We start from the raw sequence: 17,070 nt of genomic DNA on the forward strand, positions 1-17,070 counted from the left end.
AGCAAACATTTGGAGTAACTGTGGAATTTTGGGAGACTCAAATGAGGTACACTGCCTGCATTGTGGGGACATTCTGGCCATTTGGTATGCTTCTTTTGCCATGACCCAGCATGCAGCAGTTTTGTGTTGAGGACCCCAGCCAACGGAAAAGGAGATGCCCAAATATCACATGGCTGCAGCAGACAGATGGCTACTTTCAGGAGGTGGGGATGGAGGGATTATAGACGGAATGAGGAAAGAACAATGATGTGATGAAGGCTATAAGCAGAACATTATCTTAATAAAATTTTGACATCTGCAACAGGAGTGTGCGATGCTGTATTTTGTAATTTTGGGGATGGAGGGATTGTCTGCCTGGAGCCAGGGCAGTTCCACAGTGTCTTAGATTAATTCAATTTATTTCATTTATATTGCCCCAAATCACAACAAAGCTGCCTCAAGGCATTTCACACAAGTAAGGTCTAACTTTACCAACCCCTAGAGCAAGAACACAGGTGACAGTGGTAAGGAAAAACTCCCTCTGATGATTTGAGGAAGAAACCTCAAGTAGACCAGACTCAAAGGGGCGACTCTCTGGCTGGGCCATGCTACCGACACAACAGACAATACAAATGTACAGGGAATAAGTGAAGTGCGCAACGCATCTGCGCATGCTTGGGTCAAACAGGGGCAAAAATCCCAGCTACCACACTCACACCGCTCCCATTGAATTTCATATACAGTAGCATTAGCGGACTGTAAAAGTTAATGCTTACAGGGATTGTTTCAAAGGCTTTATGTTGGGAAAGTGTAGGAACACGGACCCACAACAGGGGGCGCAAATGAACGGACAATGGAGTAAGTCAAAATAACAACGCTTTACTGTTGTGAATGTGCACAACGAATACAACCAATCACAGCAATGGACAACAGTCAATTCACAAAAGTGTCGTGTGGGCAGGCTTGAAGATAGGAGACGCCTCTCCAAGGTAAGACCGGAACCACACGGCTTCCTCCGCCACAGGACCCCGGGAATACTGGAGCCGCCAAGTCCCGAACTCCCAGGTGGCCACTGCCTCCGCGTGTCGGACCTGGTACTGCTGGCGAGGAACAAAGGACAGTTAGATGGGGGCGCGTTTGCACCCAGGACTCCGAACAGCAGGGAAGTTACCTCCACCTCTCGTTGGAACAGTAATCCACAAACTAGCACAATCCAAAAAGATACACTCCGTAGCTTCGATACGTTACCTCTCTGGTAGAAACGATATCTCGGCAATGAGGTGGAGGTGCCGTCCTGCTGATATACCCCACAGATGATTGCCGTCAGCTGTCTCAGGTGATGGGTGACAGCTGTCACCGTAGCTGCTCACGCGAGGCGGCGGCGCCCTCTGGTGCCTGGAGCCCGCACTCCAGGCAGGGCGCCCTCTGGTGGTGGTGGGCCAGCAGTACCTCCTCTTCAGCAGCCCACACAACACTTTAAGCCTTAAGCGACGCATACAATAATGATAGGTGCGCAATGTGCTGTTTTCAAATGCTCAACTGGAATTTATAGGCTTGAAAGTTGGCTGAAAACACGATTGCAAAGCTCCGTTGAGTCCACACAAAGACGGAAAGAAGAAGAAATGTGGTTGTAAACCTCTGTTCATTCTACACAATGTCGCCACAGAAAAGAAAGATCCAGACGGACGTAAAAGACGGACTAAAATTGTAAGTTTCTTGCACACATTTATTTTGTCAATATGCTGAAACCATGCCGCTGTTTTCGTGCATCGGCTTATAATAATAATAATAATAATAATAAATTTTATTTGTACCGCACTTTATATTTGAATGCAAATCTCAAAGTGCACATAAAACCAATAAAAGAGATAAGATAAAATTACAATACATCATACATACATTAGTTAAAAACTAGCTGTAAGCTTTTCTAAAAAGGAAGGTTTTTAATCCTTTCTTAAAAGCATCCACCGTCTGTGGGGCCCTGAGGTGGTCTGGGAGGGCATTCCACAGGCGGGGAGTAGCAGCCTCGAAGGCCCGGTCCCCCATGGTCTTGAGCCGTGTCCTGGGGGGGAGCAGGCGGTGCTGTTGGCCTGACCGGGTTCTGCCAGAGGTATGTGGAGTGAGGAGGTCAGTGAGGTAGGTGGGGACATCACCATGGAGACAGTGGTGGGTGTGCAGAAGGATCTTGTACTCTATACGGAAGTGAATGGGGAGCCAGTGGAGGGTGTGAAGGATGGGGGTGATGTACTTTTGACTGTAATGCCGCACCATGAATGACGTGATGCGTAATATTGTAAAATTGACATGTTCTATAAACAAACTGCATGCATGCACATATCATTGTATGTCTGTGAACTTATCAGCGCAAACGTGACACCAAAGAAGTTATATGTGAGACTCACCGTCAATGTCGTCATTATAAAGCCGGCGGAGTAGCGATTTCTCATCCCTGCTTAGCAAATATTCTGCAATATCCACAGTTTCAGTCTCTGGACTTCGTCTAACCATCTGTCAGTTGCCTTCAAGGGGTCAGAAATTTGTTTTTCTCCAACTATCAACGAGGACCGGTCATTTTCAACAGCGGCTCTCTCTTCGGCACTAACGGTAGTTTCTGCAACAATGCAGCACACGCAAGCACAGCCAGCTCTTCTTTCTGCTTCTATCCACTGCCGTACGTAGTCCTGGTTGTAACAGGCAATCCGCGGAGCTTTTTTGAACATTTGAAATGATCCAAATCACAGCACTCCTCACTGCTTTCTGCTACCATAGCTTGTGGGTTGGTAGTCGAACAATTTAGCCTACCCATAATGCACTGCGTGGCCTGAGATGCGCACTTTGATTATTTTGGGAGTCCATGCTGGTGTTCAGGACAGGAGGCTGGCTAGTGGGGGGGGGCACAGTATGCCAGTGTGCTAGCCATGTGGAAGGGAAAATAAAAGTCTCTACAGAATCTGACTTTTATTCACACAGTGACGCATTCCACAAAACAGGTGCATGATAAGAGAAAGCTCTGTGACCTGCAGACTTTTTATTCACGCTAACGCCAGCACCTTGTATGTGCTGGTGATGCATTAAGATGCATCACCAGCACATACACCCACACCTGACTTGATTGAAAAAATCAACAGTTTATGGCATATGTGCTTTTTCTCTATGCATTTAAAGCAGGTATATGTTATTTAGTTACTATAAAATATAAAAAAAACATGAACAAGTGTTCATAAACCTTGGAGATATGGTTTTGATGTAATCCAATATATCAGTGAGATCAGATTTAAAACAGATATGCAATAAATTCAATTTGAACTGGCACTCTGAACAAAGCCTGATATTATAACAAAGCCTTATATATATATATAAATTACATATTCGTTCCATTGAAAGAATGTAAAAACATTCATTATTTGTTTTATATAATGGCTAAAATAGATTGTTGTCATTTGATATTTTATTAATTTATAAACAACAGAAAAGGGACTTACATTTTGGTGTTCCACTGCTGCTAAAGTCCAAATTGTGATGTGTTGCCCGTTGATGCAGTGCACTGACTTCGGACTTCCATAAAAAATAAAAACAAAGACTTTGTGTAGTTCGTCAGTGCAGCCAAAAATCACAGCTTTTCAGCTTTTCATCTGAACAGCTCTTCATGCATCCAGATGGCTTACAGCAGAGTGGATTGTGTGTGTATATGTGTGTTACAAGAATTAGCACCGTCAGTTAGCTCAATCAAATTGTCATCTCGCTTGTGTTGTGTCCTGTACGTGTGTACGCACGCGCGCACTCACACAACTGGTCGGTGCTTGTACAGGCGTGTACTACAAAAAAAGACTTTACATCCTTAGTGCAGCGAAAAAAAAATCATGTCAGAAATTAGTCCAACTTTTCATTCTAATTTCTTGCTAACAAACTCCAGACAGCACAGTGGATTTGTGTGTGCATGTGCACGCATGTGTGTGTGTGTGTGTGTGTGTGTGTGTGTGCAGAGTGCAATGGTACCAAACGTATGGAACCAAATTTGTACTCTAAATGGAACCAAATTGCACTCTAAATGTAACGCAAAACAAATGGGACGAATAATCCATGTCATGTGACATACAAAGCACCAATCAAATGACAAGGATCCACTCAGCCATTATATAATGTGGAAGTCATTATCATGCATTACCAAATCATTATCAAAGCACTTTTGCATTATCAAATAATGCAGAAAGACTGAGCAGCAATGCAACACCTACTATACCCTCAGTTGCTCTGTGTCCGTGTGTGTGTGTGTGTGTGTGTGTGTGTGTGTGTGTGTGTGTGTGTGTGTGTGTGTGTGTGTGTGTGTGTGTGTGTGTCACCCACGCCCAATCTGACTCTTGCAGTGAGTTTCAAGCTTAATAGTACAGTCAGTCTTGCTTCAGATGCATGATGTTGGTGGGTCTGGTATTGCTCCAGTATGCAAAATTGGGGCAAGACAATGCAAGAAATTAAGGTGACACTCCTGTATGTTTCAAATATGCCTCTCCACTCTTGCTACTGCTACACTCACCTGCCTTGCTGGCCACTATGTTAATTCTATAGCAACCGATGTGGATAAGATGGAAAATAAAGATTGCCACATGGACACACAAATTGGACATGGTCACTTGTTATATATTATGAGGACAATCAACCAGTGAGATCAGATTTGAAGCACATTATTGCATATGTGAGACTGCCAGTCTCAAGAATGCCTTTATTGTTGTCTATGCCTGTTCTCTTGTCTTTTTTGCTTTGCAGTAAACTTGCACTTGAATAATTGATCATTAAGTCAGATAGAAGTTTTATTTATTTCAGAATAATGCAAGCTAATTTGTGCTGAGATATGTGGTCAGGGTATGACTGCAGTCCTTTAAAAATAAGTCCTCAGCTCATGTGTTTCCTCTGACAAAGCCCCATGGGAGAAGACATCCGTGCTGATTTATTCACATCTGAAGACACACCCACACTGACCTCACTGTGCAGGAGGTGGGTCCGCATTTGCGTGCAGGGTGTACTGTATGTACACAGTGTTTAATGCACTTCCTTCCTGTTCCAACAGCATCTCCTTTCCCTCCCACACATACCTGAGACAACCAACGAACCGACAAATTCATGGAATTACTTCCCACTTTTACCCTGCAGCCCTTTAGCTACCTTTATCTTCTCTAAGCCTTCCCAACTCCTTGATGCACACACACACACACACACACACACACACACACACACACACACACACACACACACACACACACACACACACACACACACACACACACACACACACACACACACACACACACACACACAACTCTGATCAAACAAAAGGAAGTCGACATCTTTACGACAGTGTGGAGGCATCACAAACTGTCACCTGGTTTACACAAAAAGTCCTGCAGTAATGAGCTTCACGGATGTGTGACAAACACCAATGCTGCTGTCAGTCTGAACATCAGGTGTGGAAGTTAGTTCTGAGGTATCGGGTCTGACACCCGCTGTTTAGTAATTAAAAATTTGGTGAGGTCACAAAGCACGTTACCATGGTAAATATTCATGAGTTGATTGAAATGAGGCATTTTATAGATGTTCTGAAGGGAAATACTGAATAACTGCAACTTGTCCTTTCCATGCAAGCCTAAAAAAGATGAACACCCCCTTTTCTACTTTTTTTTTACTTATAGCCCAGGTTCATAGCCTTAATAGTGTGCATATCATGAATGCTTGGTCTTGTTGGATTTGTGAGAATCTACTGAATCTACTGGTACCTTGTTTCCCATGTAACAATAAGAAATATACTCAAAACCTGGATTAATCTTTTTAGTCACATAGCACTACTATTATTCTGAACACTACTGTATATGGCTTTGATAAAATCACAAAATTAAAGAAAGATTAAAACAATGTATAAAACCTGCCATAAAACAGCCTAAAATACAGTTGTATGTAAATGTTTGGGCACCCCTGATGATTTCCATGATTTTCCTTTATAAATCATTGGTTGTTTGGATCAGTAATTTCAATTAAATCTATCATATAGTAGACAAACAAAGTGATATTGAGAAGTGAAATGAAGTTTATAGGATTTACAGAAAGTGTGCAATAATTCTTTCAAGAAAATTAGGCAAGTGCATTCTTCTTTACAAAACATCTCAGGTTTGTTGGTTTTCGACCATGTACAGCCCGCTTAAAATCACACCACAGATTGTCAATAATATTCAGGTCTGGGGACTGAGATGGCCATTCCAGAATGTTGTACTTGTTCCTCTGCATGAATACCTTAGTAGATTTTGAGCAGTATTTAGGGTTGTTGTCTTGTTGAAAGATCCAGCCCCGGCGCAACTTCAACTTTGTCACTGATTCATGAACATTGTTCTCAAGAATCTGCTGATATTGAGTGGAATCCATGTGACCCTCAATTTTAACAAAATTCCCAGTACCTGCACAGGCCACACAGTCACACAGCATGATGGAACCACCTCCAAATTTTACTGTAGGTAGCAAGTGTTTTTCTTGGAATGCTGTGTTCTTTTTCAGCCCCTTGTTATGTCCAAATAACTCAATTTGAGTTTCATCAGTCCACAGCACCTTAAACTAAAATGAAGCTGGCTTGTCCAAATGTGCTTTAGCATACCTCAAGCGACTCTGTTTGTGGTGTGTACGCAGAAAAGGCTTCCTCTGCATTACAGCGTCATGCAGCATGTCTTTGTGCAAAGTGTGTTGTATAGTTGAACGATGCACAGAGACGCTATATGCAGCAAGGTCATGTTGTAGATATTTGGAGCAGGTCTGTGGGTTGATTGTGACTGTTCTCACCATCCTTCGCTTCAGGTTATCTGAGATTTTTCTCAATTGTGTGTTCCAATAATTAGTGCTAAATGTATTCAGATCAGTAAAATGACAAGGGTGCCCAAATTTATGCACCTGCCTAATTTTGTTTAAATAATTATTGCACACTTTCTGTAGATAGTAGAACCTTCATTTCACTTGTCGAATATCAATGTGTTCATCTGCTGTATGATATATTTAACTGAAATTTCTGATCCAGACAACCAATGATTTATAAAGGAACATCATGAAAATTATCAAGGGTGCCCAAACTTTTGCATAGAACTGTATAACACTATAAAGTTCACAACCCTATAAAACATATAGCACTTTTCTCAGACCAAGGTCACAAAGTGCTTCACATGATATAAATAGACAATAAAAATCAACACATACAAATATAAAACAGTCAAGTAATTGAAACTAAAATGGCAGTTTGACAAAATGTGTCTTTTGCTGCTGTCTAAAAACATCCACAGAATCCAGTGAGCGAAGGGAACAGGGAAGCTCATTCCAGAGATGAGGTGCCACAGCCTTAAAGGATCTGTCCCCTCGAGTTTTGAAACAAGTACGTGGAGCCATCAGCAGGTTCTGATTGGAAGACCTTCATATAGACTTTGAAGGATTAAGTCAAAACTACTTCATGGATTCTTGCCAAATTTGCACCACAGATACATATGGAATACTCCATTAAATTTTGTAGGTGATCCGGATCTTGATTCAGATTCTGTATCAACATTTCTCTTTATGAAAGAACGTGCGGGCAGAGTCGCATGTCGGGCTGGACCCGACCGGGGGGGGTCGCGGCAGGAAAAACACCTCCGTTGGAAATCTTAACGGGCAAGTTGGAACATGCCCAAGCTGTTAAACAATTTCTCAGTTACTCACTTGTTGAAAGCCATCAAAAGCCGCCTGAATTTTACAAATGGTTTTCAACACGGAGGTGTTTTTCTGGTCGCGGCGCACACAGATTTGCGTCGTCGTCACGGAAACGACTCTGCGAATTTGCGCGCACGTTCTTTCATTACAAAATGACCTTTAACAGTGGAATGTCCACATAAACTCCTCATGCCGGCCTCTTCTGAATCTTCTCTGTTCTCTCACGACGTCCTGGGTCAACAGAACCTTAAATTAGGATGATTTCAGCTCGAAACAGCCAGACAACGTCGCCTGGGAGCGCTGCGCGACGTCCCGCTCCATGGGAAGTCCTTACACCGACAGAAACACCCCATAATCTCTCATCAGCCGTTAAACTTTTCACAGAAAACCAGCTTAATTTCTCGAATAGTGTCCACTCGGATATTCCTCACAGGTCCAGAAAAAATTTTGATAAAGCAACGCGCGCCGTCTCGAGCTGCATGTGAAACAAAGGAATTCAGTCGAGAGGGCGGGACCATATCTCACTCAAGGCCTGCCCACAGGGAAATGACGTCACCGACACGCGTGAAAAAACTCACGCATGCGCACGAGGGTTCAAGCATGATTGGTGTAATCGCATGTCATTCAAATCCATATAGTTAAAAAAAAAAATAAAAGGGTCGGTTTATTATCTAAGAGACCTCGTATAGGCTTTGAAGGATTATGTCAAAACTACTTCACATATTCTCATCAAATTTGCACCACCAATAGATATTAGGGCATGTAAGGATCCACTGAATTTTGGAAATGGTCCGGATGTCAGAAATCTCTGATTGGAAGGAATATGGGGGAAAAAAACAAAGAAAGCATACACTCCTTCATTCTCAGTCAAAATTATTATTATTTTTATTTATTTTTATTATTTATTTATAGAAACCAATTTGTGTCTGTCTATAAAAGACAATGAGTCAAAGACAAAGTAAAGGCTCTCTGATGAAATGCAGCTCGAAGTAAAAATAGATCTGCTTTTCTCTCTTAAACAGGGTGCAAAAAGAACAGAAACTGTGAGGATCTGCTTCATCAGGTCAGATGACAAAAATAGTTCAGAAGCAACAGTGCTGAAGGAAAACAATAATAACAGTTAAAGGTGCTGTCACACTGTAATGTATTGAGTAAATAAATTAATAATGGACTGTAATAATCTGGAGGCAAATATTGGTTAATCAGTCAGTCGGTCTTTGCTGGATTTGGAGCTCTGATGGATGCATGATACTACATTTCTACTAGCAAGGCGAAGAGCCACATTCAGCAGAATGATTTTCCCAGTTTCAACACATACAAGCATGCTGGGATTCGTAAAGGTCTGAACTCAAATGTGGCTAGAATCTGACTTCCTCTGGGCCATGGTCACACTTCCTCATTACATTTGTGCACTGACAGCATCCTTTCCACTGTGTCAGGATTTGGTGCAACTGCAACAGTGAGGACAGCAAACAACCTTCTTATCTGCAACGTCTTTTTGCCAAGAAAAAATGACGTGCGCTCTGATGTCCACATAATAATGCACATAATAATGTTTTCTTGAGTCTGACTTTTGCTAAATGAAAAGCCTTGCTGCATGTTGGTGCATCAGGAAGTCTCCTCTCTCCCCTCATACTGAATTCACACCCTGTGCCAGAGGTTTAGCCAATCAGAAGCCCAGTCTGAAGTATCAAACCACAGGATATGAATGTATGAGTATCATAGAAGTAACAACAAAGTAGAGGACGGAAAAGATAAACAAGTGTCCAGTCACTGGAGAAGCTCCACATCTGATGTCTGCTCAAAGTTTTAAACACGCACATATCTTTCCGACAGACTTGCCAGGCATCAGCTGTCAGGGAACTCTAAGGACTGAGAAAAGGACTTTTGCAGGACATAAACATGTGCTAAGTTGCCCAAATGACCGAGGAGCTGTCATGGGGTTTGTACAAATGCCGTGGCAGTGGAACTGGCACAGGTGGCAGGGCGACCCAGGTGCAGTAGCACATGCACAGCTCTGCTTGCTGCTTTTTTTGTTGCTCTGTCTGCCATTTGCCACTCTATTTCCTGTTCAGCATGCAACTCTGCTTGCCATTTTGCCTGCTGCTCTGCTTTCTGCACTACTTGATGCTGTGATATTCCATGAGATGCATTGAAGAATCAGCATTGGCATTGGTATCCAGGTTCGTAAAGATCTTCATGGCACAGCTGTTTACCTTCAGGCTGATTTGTACTTCACACAGATGCAGATTTGTTTGACTCTGTGATGGACTGACTGTCTGTGTGTCTGGGAATCCAAAGAGATTGAACTTCAGTGATGAAATCATAATCGCCACTGCAATGCTATCGTCCAGAAACCCATTTACTTTTTCACATCCTGTAGCAATCACTTATCAGACCTTCATCATTCTTGTTTTTTTAAGTCAATTTCTCTCTGACAAACTCATGCTGAATCTAAACAGATTTCTTTGTGTGATCACTGAAGGGTTTTCACACTTACTTCCCCCTACTGTTTAAGGAGTCATCCATCTGGTTGTTTGACATTACTCTGGAAATTATGACATTACTCTGGAAATTATCCAAGCAGTCAGACCCAAAATGTCGTGTCAGGGTCTGTCTACATTGAGTATATGTTTCAGTCTTTTTAAAGTGAAAATCAAATCAAATCAATTTCATTTATATAGCGCTAAATCACAACAAACAGTTGCCCCAAGGCGCTTTATATTGTAAGGCAAAGCCATACAATAATTACAGAAAAAACCCCAACTGTCAAAACGACCCCCTGTGAGCAAGCACTTGGCGACAGTGGGAAGGAAAAACTCCCTTTTAACAGGAAGAAACCTCCAGCAGAACCAGGCTCAGGGAGGGGCAGTCTTCTGCTGGGACTGGTTGGGGCTGAGGGAGAGAACCAGGAAAAAGACATGCTGTGGAAGAGAGCAGAGATCAATCACTAATGATTAAATGCAGAGTGGTGCATACAGAGCAAAAAGAGAAAGAAACACTCAGTGCATCATGGGAACCCCCCAGCAGTCTAAGTCTATAGCAGCATAACTAAGGGATGGTTCAGGGTCACCTGATCCAGCCCTAACTATAAGCTTTAGCAAAAAGGAAAGTTTTAAGCCTAATCTTAAAAGTAGAGAGGGTGTAAATAAGCCCTAAAAACTATATAGATTATTAGCAAGGCTCTCCACAGAATTTTTGAGCATGATGGTGCTAGAGGTCACGTCATGGATGGGAGTAGCATGCCCTTCATTGGGGAGAAGCACCAGCATTTTGCCTTTTTCAAAAACCAATGAAAGCCATTTCCTGCACCTTCAGCTTTGCATCTCATCTAAAATTACAAACAAAGGCCTTGTTCACAAAACTTTTTCAAAAGGTGTTCCATCAACATGACACAGGTTGAAAAAAGAGTGTAGTATAGATACCAGGCTTGTATGTGGTGTAACACTCCCACAAAAAAATGGAGAAGATGTGGTGCATGCACATAACCGGTGTAAGGAACTAATCAATGTAGCAGCAGAAGTGAGAACTTTCCCAAAAAAATGAAACCTTTTACTCTGAACTGTTGCTTTCAGTCTGATTTATCATTACACCCCATTGAAAACTGCTGTCCACTTAGGACGCTCTTGTTTTAGAAGACGATGCATGGAAATGCTTTAATCTATTGTGGAAATTGCTTGTGAATAAATGTAACGGAGGCCAGCAGGTGTTGTTGTGCAGATGTAGTTAGTAAATCTCACTCCCAACAGCTCAAAAGGATTCTCTGGTCACATGGCCAGAGCCCTGGGGTTTAGCCTTCTGGTTAGAGAGTCCGACTCCCATGCTGGAGCTTGTGAGATCGCGTCCTGAGGGGAGCGAATGGGCGGAGTCAAAACAACACAACGCAGAGTGCAGCCGCTACATAAAGGCAGAGTGGAGGCCTTTTTCAAGAAGTCCCAATAATGACACACAGCACAGGCTAGCATTGTGCTGTGTGATAAAGCTGAACATTTTAGAGTGACCTTTTATTGTGGCCAGCCTAAGGCACACCTATGCAATAATCATGCTGTTTAATCAGCATCTTGATATGCCACACCTGTGAGGTGGGATAGGTTAACTCAGCAAAGGAGAAGTGCTCATTAACAAAAATTTAGACATACTTGTGAATAATATTTGACAGAAATAGGTCTTTTTGTATATATACAAAATAAAACGAAAAATGGTAGCAAAAACAAAAGTGTTGCATTTATATTTTTGATCAGTATATGTAGTAGGATAAAAAGGAGTGTGAAAGTCTTTACCTAAGGTAACTATATCTAGAAGTTGACAGTGTAGCCTTCTTTTCAACTGCTTAGTTTTTAGCTGCCTTTTCTTTCAGCTTCTCCCATTAGAGGATGTTGAGGCAACATCATGTAATTTGTTTATTTTGTTTCTTGTTTTTATTGTCGCCTACAGTATTCAATACTATTCAATACTTTTAAGTCACTTTATTCAAAAAAAAAAAAAAACATTGAAACTTGAAGCGACTGCAGTTTCAGTATCAATACAAGATCAGTTCAGCCACTGGATTTAGTGCACAGCACTGCTGCATGCATGAGACTCAAAATACCAGATGAATCACATACATATGCCCTCATTTGGTGCTCTGGAATTTGCATCATTAAAACAAAGACCATAATTTTACTGTGGACAGCAATCCCTACGTGCACAGAAATACTGAGTGTCACATCTGAAGCACCTCTGGAGTAAACTGTTCTGTCAGCACCTCTTGGCATGCAGACAGTCACTGTGCTGTGATGTGCCACCAAATGGTCAGTCAGCATGTCGTCAGTTGTGTTTGTTGTCTTAACTTGGAGGCACGACAGTGGTGTTGATGTGAAAACCTTTGTCCACCCACTCCTCCCTGCCTGCATTTTCTTCTTCACCTTTCTACCACACTCTCTGTTAGGCTGAGGGCAGTTAACCCAAAGCATTTAAGCTCCTCTACCTTCACCAGCTGCACTCCTTGCAATCTTACTACTGTGCCATGCCCTCACTCACACACGTACTCCCTCTTTCTCTGACCGATTTTCATTCCCTTTCTTTGTACTGAGTATCTCCACATCTCCAGCCTCATCTCAACCTGATTCATACCCTCACTATAGATCGCAGTGTCATCCTCATGTACATGGAGCCTCCTGTCTGATCTCATTAATCAACCTGTCCCTCATCAGCCCAAACAAGAAAGAGCTCAGAGCCCATCCCTGAAGCAATCTGTACCACAACTCTTCTCGTGGCACTCTATTGTAAGCACGCAATGCAACTCCTTCTGGCCTTCTCTGTACTTCTCCATCAGTACTCTCAGAGCAAACATTGCATATGTAGTGCTCTTTGTCAGCATGAAATCATATTGCTGCTGGGATATCTGTAAATTGTTTAATTTTTATAGTCTGTCAGGGACTACAGATGGATATTAGCCCATGGCTATAATCTGACATATTTACACTTTATGTGTTCATTAATATGTGTTGTCCCTTTTAAATAAATGAAATGAAATATCTTCACCTTTTTTTTCTAATCTTAACTTCTACTACTCTTTCCCATAACTTCATGCTGTGAATGGACAAATTTATGCCTCTGGAGTTACTGCAACTGCACATCAGCCTTGTTCTTAAAAATCAGAACCAGCAACCCTCCACTTATCAGGCACGTTCCATTGCCATTTCTCCTCATCATACCTGTACCACTGCTGCTATTCCATTGGACCAACTGCCTTTGGACCAACTGCCTTTCCAGTCATCATCCTTTTCATGTGTCCTCACTTCATCCTTCATTCTGACACACTTTGAAATTCAGTCTTTCCACACTGTCCTACCTTCTCTCTTGCTCATTTTCCTCATTCATTGTTTCATCAAAGTAGTTTGTTCAGTCCATTAACAGACGTACACTGTACGTTCGCTTGAGTGTGAACTGGCTCATAGTAAGTCCCTTCGGCTGCTCCCTTGTTTGCACTTGGGGTCGCCACAGCAAATCCAAGGTGGATCTGCATGTTGAATTGGCACAAGTTTTACGCCGGATGCCCTTCCGGACGCAACTCCACATTACATGGAGAAATGTGGCAGGGGTGGGATTTGGACCCGGAACCTTCTGAACTGAAACCAAGCACATTAACCACTTGGCCACCACTGGCTCATACCATTAATATATGCCATTTTTCATATTAAGTCAGTTGTCTGCCTGGGTGGTTGCTGTCCAGGAGCTAAAGCAGTTCAATGGTGTGCTGAATGAGATAATACTCTGCATGCTCCCAGACCTGACCTGACCTTGCATTAAAGTTGAAAGCCAACACTGCAGGCATATTGTGGATTTTTTGTTTTTAATTTCACCTCCATTGTGGTGGTGCATCAAGGCAACATTACAAAAAACAATAAAGTAACTGTCCAAATACTTATGGACCTGACTGTTTAAATTTGGTGCCAACGCTTCATAGCTGAGACAAAGCAGAACACCATAATCTATACAATGTATTCAGCTGTTACAATTTATAATTTTCATTTAGATGTACAAGTTAAAGTATTCCTGTGTCAGTGGATTTACTTTTCATTTTAAAAAAAGAACAAATACAGTGTTTCCTGCCACATTGGCAGCGTGAGGCCGCTCCTAAAGTGACACACCTGTTTTGCACACATGCACACAGTGTGTTGCAGATACACATAATACAATGTGGGACTTGCGGGGGAGTATGGAATGAATGGTGACACATTCCAAAACGGTGAGAACGATCAGGTAGCTGCTCCCTGTGTGTATGTGTGTGTCATTGTGTGTGTGTGTTTGTGTGTGTGTGTGTGTGAGAGAGTGAGAGCGACACCACATCATCTAACTGTGGATCAGGGATTTTACAGAGTAAGTCTTGCATGCGGCTCACACCAAGTGTGTCTGATCTAATCCTGCAGGGTTGAAGATCAATAAGTCACAATAAAGCCGCGGAAATCAGCCCAAGCACTGGTTGATCCGGCTGCCGTCTTATCATTAACCACAGCGACACTGCTGTCAGTGCTCCACAAAGTTTTTTAACATCAGCAAATAAAACCCACTGTGATTCTCAAAAGCACAGACAAACCTGTTCCAACAGGATTTAGTTACTAAAAATGAGTTTGTCCTGCGAAAGCTGCTAAATTCTTTGCACTCCACATTAATGAGCGACACTTGTTCAGCTCAAATCTCTTGTTGTCAAATACCATATTTTCCAGAGTCCCACCACAGTATAAATTGTACCTGTTAAAAAATGCCTCTTGAAGAGGAAAATACATACATAAATTGTACCAGAGTCTAAATCACACTGTGAGTGTAAATTGCACCTTTTTTCCCCCTGCATTATCAGATCTTTAATTTGGGTTTGGCCCTGCGATAGACTGGTATCCTGTCTAGACCCTATGACTGCTCCATACAGGCTCCAACCCCACTGTGACCCTTCTTGATTGGAGTAAGCGTGTATAGAAAATAATTGAATAATTTGGGATTTTTGTGCATTGTTTTGTGGACTTTTTATTATTGGCATTTATTCTTTTATTACGCTGGTCAACACAATTTTTCTTGATGGAGTTTTTCAATGGATTTTGGGTAATTTGGGGGCACTGAATAATAGTCTTGGTCTTGGCCATGATTGAGTTTGGAGTCTGACTGTTTGAGGCTGTAGATAGGTGTCTTTTATAGAGATAACAAGTTCAAAAAGGTGCCATTAATACAGGTAACAGGTGGAGGACAGAAGAGTTTCTTAAAGAAGTAGTTACAGGTCTGTGAGAGCCAGAAATCTTGCTTGTTTGTGGTTGACCAAATACTTATTTCCCACCACAGTAAGTAAGTAAGCCCCTTTGGCTGCTCCCTTGTTTGCACTCGGAGTCGCCACAGCAAATCCAAGGTGGATCTGCATGTTGAATTGGCACAGGTTTTATGCCGGATGCCCTTCCTGACGCAACTCCACATTACATGGAGAAATGTGGAAGGGGTGGGATTTGAACCCGGAACCTTCTGCACTGAAACCAAGCAATTAACCACTTGGCCACCACCCCTGCACTTATTTTCCACCACAATTTAGAAATAAATTAAAAATCCTACAATGTGATTTCCTGGATTTTTTTTTCTCATTTTGTCTCTCATAGTGATGAAAATTACAGACCTCTCTCATCTTTCTAAGTCGGAGAACTTGCACAATCAGGGACTGACTAAATACTTGTTGACCCCACTGTGTGTATATATATATATATATATATATATATATATATATATATATATATTCGAGTTGAGAAGTTGAAGAACTTAGGATTGTCAGGACTGTATATTTCCCTTTGATCAAAGCTAATTGTTGTAAAGAATCTCATCACACAGAAGCAGGTGAAAACATGACGTCCTGAGCAGAGACCAACAATGTGAACTGAGTTAACAGTAAAGAGACAGGACATGTAACTCAAGACACAATCGGCTGTTCAGAGAATCATCAGAGTACGAGAAGTTAAATAAGTTATAAGGAGTCGGTGCAACCAAACAAGCATCTCCTGATGAGTGGAGTGGAATGAAGGTGTGTGTGTGTGTGTGTGTGTTGGGGGTGGGGGCAGTACAAACAAAAGTTCTGAATAGCCTGGCTTTCTCCGTCCACATAAAAGACAGCGAGCGAGTGAAGGAGGGATGAATAGGAGAAAGCAAAGTGAGACAGGAGGCTGTATGCTGCTGTGGCACGCAGCCTGTGAATTACCACAGCAGATGGTGAGTGTGTGTGTGTGTGTGTGCGTGTGTGTGTGTGTGTGTGTGTGTGTGTGTCTGTGTGTGAAACACAAAGGGCCCAGGAAGTGGAGGATGAGTGGCGTACAGAGGCGCGAGCGACAAGCCCTCTTGTCAATCACAGCCCTTTGCTGGCTGTGTGTCTTGTGACTGGACAGACTGTGTGCTGCTGTCACTCAGACCTCAGATCTCATTTCCACAGCTTGTATCCCCAACCTTGTTGTTTTGGTCATTACCCAAAGTTCATGACTATAGGTGAAGACAAGAGTGTAAATCATCTGGTAAATTGAGAGTCTTACCTTCTGGATCAGCTCGTTTTCACCATGATTGTCCAGCACAGAGTCTGTAAAGCATCAGATGCAGCCCCAATATGTCTATTGTTCTAAGACAAGAGTCCACTCAATTACCCCTTTGAGGTCAGTGGATGTGCTGGCACACCCAGCTTATGTTTCTAATAATAAATCAGTGACAGAACATCACAGATAATTTATTCGACCACTTCCTGAAACTACAGAATGTCACCTCTTGTTTCAGTCCCTGTTCTTGATGATTTTTGCCTCAGAACCAGTTGAAGAGCTTGGACGAGGACACATGGGTCTCTCTCTCTCTCTCACACACACTCTGCCTGCTGCTTCAATAGTCTCATTTAGAGTG

This window comes from Thalassophryne amazonica, chromosome 2, assembly GCF_902500255.1.
Source record: "Thalassophryne amazonica chromosome 2, fThaAma1.1, whole genome shotgun sequence".
Taxonomy (NCBI): Eukaryota; Metazoa; Chordata; class Actinopteri; order Batrachoidiformes; family Batrachoididae; genus Thalassophryne; species Thalassophryne amazonica.